The 6,071-nt window shown below is 51.5% G+C and overlaps 1 pseudogene; it reads right to left on the bottom strand.

The window, feature by feature from the left end:
• Positions 1–3,714: 3,714 nt before the first annotated feature.
• Positions 3,715–3,837, bottom strand: LOC113599717 (uncharacterized; annotated as a pseudogene).
• Between the last annotated feature and the right edge of the window lie 2,234 nt (positions 3,838–6,071).

The following is a 6,071-nucleotide window of genomic DNA, read 5'->3' on the forward strand; positions in this document are numbered from 1 at the left end:
AAAATATTTACTTATAATAAATATTTATGTATTTTTGACAGAGAGAGAGCTAGCTGGGGAGGGGCAGAGGGGGAGAGAGAGAGAGAGAGAGAGAGGGAGAGAGAATCTTAAGCAGGCTGCACGCTCAGCATGGAGCCGGATGTGGGGTTCCATCCCATGACCCTGAGATCGTGACTTGAGCCGAAATCAAGAGTCAGACGCTTAACCGAATGAGCCACCCAGGCGCCCCAGTTCTAGTGACTTAAGACAATAATGGATGCACAGTGCTCCACAGGGCACATCCTTGGTGCTTAGTAAACTTTAGGCATCATCATCACCTTTGTGGTGCTAACAAAAGGGTAGGGAGAGTAGAGGTTCTCCAGGGTCATTGCGTCCGGATTCTGGGGCAAGTTTTCCCAATCTCAGTCTCCTCATCTGAAAAATGGAATCATAATAGTACCGAATGGGAGAAAGTATGTAACGCCTTGGCACATTGCCCTGCAGTTAAGCCCTCAGTGCTACACTCTCGAACGCCTGTTTACCGAGTGCCCGCTCGGTCCTAAGCACCTGTCCCCCGGGGGCAGGCGTTGGGCTGATTCTGTATCTGAGGGTCCTTGGCTGACAGACCACCTGATCCCTGGCTGTCAACGCTGTACAGTAGATCGACCTACTGTCCCCAGGAAAGCCAGCCGGGCGGGTGGAACGGCATCTGGCTCGGGGCTCGGGAATGAGCACATCTTGATCCCGCGATTGGCAGACATGTTTAGAAAGCAGAGGCCCACCTTCAGGGAAGGGCCTGGCCTATGGCCCAGAGGAAGCCCTCGGGTCTTGCCGGCGCCCTGAGCATTCCCTGCTCTGGGCCTCCACAGGGCTTTCTTCGTGCGGTGATGACGCAGATAACTGCTTCTGGGCGGCACATTAGCCGCCAACGGGCTGCCCCCGACTTAGCAGCTGGGGAGGCTCTGCTGGGCTGAGCCAGCCGCTGCCCCACAGGCCTGGACACCCCCCACCCTGCGCTGGCCAGCCTCCACGACGCCAGTGCGCTGGACCAGAAGGCCTGGGGAGAGAGGAACCAGAGCCACGGTGGGGCTTGGAAGCCCCAGATCCCCTGAGGTCTCCAGGCTAAGAGTTTCAAGTTTGTCTGTTCCTCACAGCAACTCTTCCAGGCAGGGATTATTAGCTCCGCTTTGTAGATCGGAAACCGGCTCCCGAGAGGTTGATTATGGGTGGCCCGAGGGTCCCCAGCCCAGCTCAATCCCTTCTGGCTGCCCAGCGTGAGCCCCCCGCAGGTGTGGCCAGAAGACAACGAGTAACAGTGCTGAAGCCGCTGTTTGAGTCACTCAGCATTTAGCGAGCCCGGACTGTGATGGACTATGTGATGTGCGCAATGCGCATGCGTTGTCACTCGGTCCCAACCTCACGCCCTATTATTAGGCCTCTTGCAGACGAGCAAAACGGAGACCCATGAAGTTTATTTGCCCCAGAGCGCACAGCTGGTAAGTGGCAGAATCAGAGTCTGGACCCAAATTTCTCTGTCCCCCAAGCCAGGATCTTTCCTTTCCATTTCACACGCTCCTCTGTGTGGCATAGACCCCGGGAAAACGAGTTTCAGAGTCAGGGATGGTGGCGGCACTGATTGAGGATGGGAGAGAGGGGTTCGGGGAAGAGGGGAAGAATGAAGGTCAGAGGAAGCAAGACAAATGGAGGAATCACTACCCTGTGTTGATTAAGGCAGGTTGGTAACATTGCAAGCCTTTTTAAAACTCTTTAAAGTACAGGGGCGCCTGGGCGGCTCAGTCAGTTAAGCATCTGACTTCCGCTCAGGTTGTGAGTTCGAGCCCCTGCATCAGGCTCTGTGCTGACAGCTCAGCGCCTGGAGCCTGCTTCGCTCTGCCCCTGCCCCGCTTGTGCGCGCGCTCTCTCTTTCAAAGATAAATTAACATGAAAAAAAAATTAAACGAAAACTCATTAAAGTGTAACATACCTGTAGTCAGAAAAAAGTAATAGACATTACGGAAAAGTGTACGAATCGTGAAGTTTCACACACCCAGCATTGCCATCAGCACCTCAGTGAGGAAGCAGGACCTCTCCAGCGACCCCCTCGCGCCCCCTGCACTGACCACTGTCCTGACTCCTCATCAGTGGGTCACGTCTGTTTGTTTTGAATGAAATCACGCGCATTCTTCCGTGTCTGGTTTCTTTCATGCAACATCATGTTTGTGTCTAGCAACTGTATTCTTCAACATTTTCTTTGGAACATTTTCAAACATACAGCAAAGTTGAAAGACTTTTCCAGGGAACTCCCACAAATCTACCACCCAGGCCCTACCGTGAACATTTTATTACACTTGCTTTCCTTTCATATCAAGCCATCTCTCTATCCATTCATTACTATGTCTATTTTATTACGCATTTCAAAGTAAATTGCAGACATCGGTCCACTTCCCCTAAGTACGTCAGCTTGCATGTTATTAAGGGGTTTAATATTTGTTCACGTTGTCTGGTGCAAAATTCAGATACGACAAAATGCACACGTCTTAAGCACACAGTTAGTAAATTGTGATAAACGCATGCACACGGGTCACCCCAAACCCTGTCGGGTTATAGAACATTCCCGTCACCCCCAAAACGTCCCTCGTGCCCCCTCCCAGTCAGTACTCCCTCACCCCGCGCCCATGGGCAACTACTGCCCTGATATTTTTCTACGCTATATTAGTTTTGCCTGTTCTAGAACTTCACATAAATGGAATCATGCAACATTATACCCGTTTGTGTAAGGCGTCTTTCTCTCAGTGTAATGTTTTCGAGATTTATCCAGGTTGTTATGCCTACTGGTAATTTGTTCTTTCTATACCACAGTTTATTTAACCCTTCTCCTAGTGATGGCCACCAGGGCTCCTTCTTCCGGAAAAGATGCTGTAAACACCCTTCTATAAGCCTCTTTGTGCAAGTACTCTTACTCGAGTAAGAGTACTGATAATACCTCCACTAAGGCGTGGAAGTCTTAAGTATTGGGTCACAGGGTAGGTATATGTTCTGTGTTACAGAAAACTGACGGGCTCTTTGCCAAAGTGGGTTTTATCAATTCATATTATCACCAACGATGAATGAGAGACCCAGTTCCTTCACAGCCTTGTCAACATTTGGTGTTGCCTTCTCTTCATTGCTTCTGGCAGGTACTTTGCATTTCCATGAAAAGGCATCCCTCCCTTCAGGTGGATACAGCTCCTTGCCCAGCCTCACAGCCTAGCAAGCAGAGTACATGCTCTCTTGTGCAGACCACAACCTGCCCAACTGTACATGGCAACCCTGCTTCAGGTCTTCCTGTCCAATGAGAACAATGAATAAGAGCCAACCGTTGGAGCGCCATCTTTATTTTAAAGAAAAATAGCATTCACAGTGGTTGAGACTGGCCTCTGCAGTCAGTCCGGCTGGACTCACACCTCGGCCTCACCATACACCAGCCGGCTGATGATAGACAGATTACTTAACGTTTATAACTCGTTCTCTCTAACCTACTCACAGGTTTGTTGTGAAGATTAATGAGATGAGACACACGAGATGCTTAGCACAGGGGCACCTGGGTCGTTCAGTCGGTTAAGCATCCGACTCTTGATTTCGGTTCAGGTCATGATCTCACGGTTGGTGAGTTCAAGCCCGCCCGCATCAGGCTCCGTGCTAATGGTACAGAACCTGCTTGGGATTCTCTCTCTCTCCCTCTCTCTGCCTTTCCCCTGCTTGTGTGCACTCTCTCTCTCAAAATAAATTTAAAAATGGGGGGGGGGTGGAATTTTCAATTAGCAACAATCGTGCCTCAGATAAACCTCATTGGCTACGACACTGCCACTGTGCAAAGCTTAAATTTAAAAATTAAGAAGAAAATATGCTCAGCACAGTGCCTGGCACCCAGGAAACACTAGCAAATGTTAGTTCTTTTGTTATTTTTATGTCCGATCAGAAAAGCTACGTCTGTGCTTATTGCAGAAAAGTTAGAAAGTAAGTAAAAGTAGAAAGAAGCTTGAAGTCATCACGACCTCGCCAGCAGCCAAAGATAACCAATATTAATACTTGGTGCATTTTTTCTAGCACTTCTTCTACAGAATCTTTTTATTTTCTTTAATTTTTTTTATTTATTTATTTTTTTTCAACGTTTATTTATTTTTTGGGGGGTCAGAGAGAGACGGAGCATGAACGGGGGAGGGGCAGAGAGAGAGGGAGACACAGAATCCGAAGCAGGCTCCAGGCTCCGAGCCGTCCGCCCAGAGCCCGACGCGGGGCTCGAACTCACGGACCGCGAGATCGTGACCTGGCTGAAGTCGGGCGCTTCACCGACTGCGCCACCCAGGCGCCCCTACAGAATCTTTTAAACACACAGTTGGCATGCTCTATCCGCAGCGTCATATCCTCTTTCCTAGAATTGACTCTTCGTCATTAGTGCCTTCCCCCGTCCTCGCGGATTCTTCAAAGATTCTGCTCTGAAAGGCCGAGTGACGCTCCAGCAACAGTTGTGCCACATCTGGAACGTGTATCCATGTGCAAGGAGATGCAACAGTGGGTTCAGGAGCAACCACCCTTAGACAACAGCCTTCGTGTCCTTGACCACGTGTGGTGTTGCCTTGGGATGGTTTTAAAGCCGTCGATAAACGTGGCCGGATTGGAGCCACGATGCAAAAACACCCTTTTGCCTATGTCCAAACATAGCAGGATGAGACGGTAAAAAGTTGCGAAGAAAACAAGTGAGACAAGCCACGAATGCGAAAGAGAGCAAGCAAAAGCCCCTCCCTGGTCCCCTCTTCATCCCACTGGTAAACAGCAGTCACTTTGATGTACATGCTTCTGGCCCTTTCTTCCATATGTATGTAACCGCAGACATACTGATCCAAGGCTAGGCAGGGGTCCTGGAGCCTGCCCAAAGCTGGGTCCGGTCCTGACTGCCATGCGTGACCGCATGGGACCCCGGGCAAGTTACCTAGCCTTGCCACGTGCCCCGTTTTAGAAGGTCTCGGGCAGTTGTTTCTGCAGTGAGTCTTCTAATGTCTCCAGCACCTCCCCCCCCACCCCCCACCCATCCTCTGTCAACCTCCGAACGGATATGGAAGATTGGGTGAAAGCCCATTCCTGAAGCCGGGTGGGGGTCCCCTTTGCCCTTTGGACCAGACATTCCTGCTGAGCCGCTTCTCGAAGGCCCCTGGACCACAGGCAAGGTTGGCACCCCTGACACTTGAAGCAGGGAGACGTGGGTTCACCTGGGCAGATGGGGGATTGCACAAGCTGCCTACACGGATGCCTCCCACCTGGCTCCTCCATGCTCACCCAGGTGGGTGTGACTATGTGGGGACAGGTGGGACTTGGGAGCCCCAATCATGGTCATCCTGTCCCCGTCAGGGAGCATGGAGAATGCCATCTAACGCTTTCTCAAAAGTGACATCGCCTTCTCCAGCCCAGGGTGTTGTCAAGCTGTGGCTGTGACCACAGGACAGGAGGGCATCTCACAGAACATTTAAATAAATGTGGAACAGGCCGCAGCGAGTGACCCCCGCCCCACTTAGGCCTTCCCCAGGAATTGTCAGATGCGCCTTCTGTGTGCACCGCCCCCCGCCCCCCCCCCCACCCACCCCCTGCTTCTGTCTGTCACCTCTTGGAGCTGACCTCATTCAATCGCGTGGGGAAAATCAACTGTGTGATTAACGAAAATTGCAAGACACGCTCAGCTTTACCTGGAAACTCTCCAGAGTGCTGCTTCCTCCAGGAGCAGGGAACTGGGCCACATGTTCACTTTATTTACTTCCCTACACATATCTGGCCCACTTTGCACGGTGATTCATTTCAGGAGAGGTGGATCAGATAGGGCAGCACCCAACCTGGAACCCAGCTGGGAACGGATGCTTGAGTCCCGGAATTGCCTTCCCGGTAACCTCGGAAGCGGGCTCTCCTCTTTCCCACTCCCACTCGCCCTCTCTCCTACCTGACGAGGCTCCTCGCCAGAAATCCTGAGCCTTTTGCACATTTGGCACAGGAAAAGGGGACTGGCCTTTCGGAGGGGCGGGTGACTCAGGTGGAGTCCCCAGGGAGACCCCGCGGGCTCAGAGTGC

This window comes from Acinonyx jubatus, chromosome C1 (assembly GCF_027475565.1).
Source record: "Acinonyx jubatus isolate Ajub_Pintada_27869175 chromosome C1, VMU_Ajub_asm_v1.0, whole genome shotgun sequence".
Taxonomy (NCBI): domain Eukaryota; kingdom Metazoa; phylum Chordata; class Mammalia; order Carnivora; family Felidae; genus Acinonyx; species Acinonyx jubatus.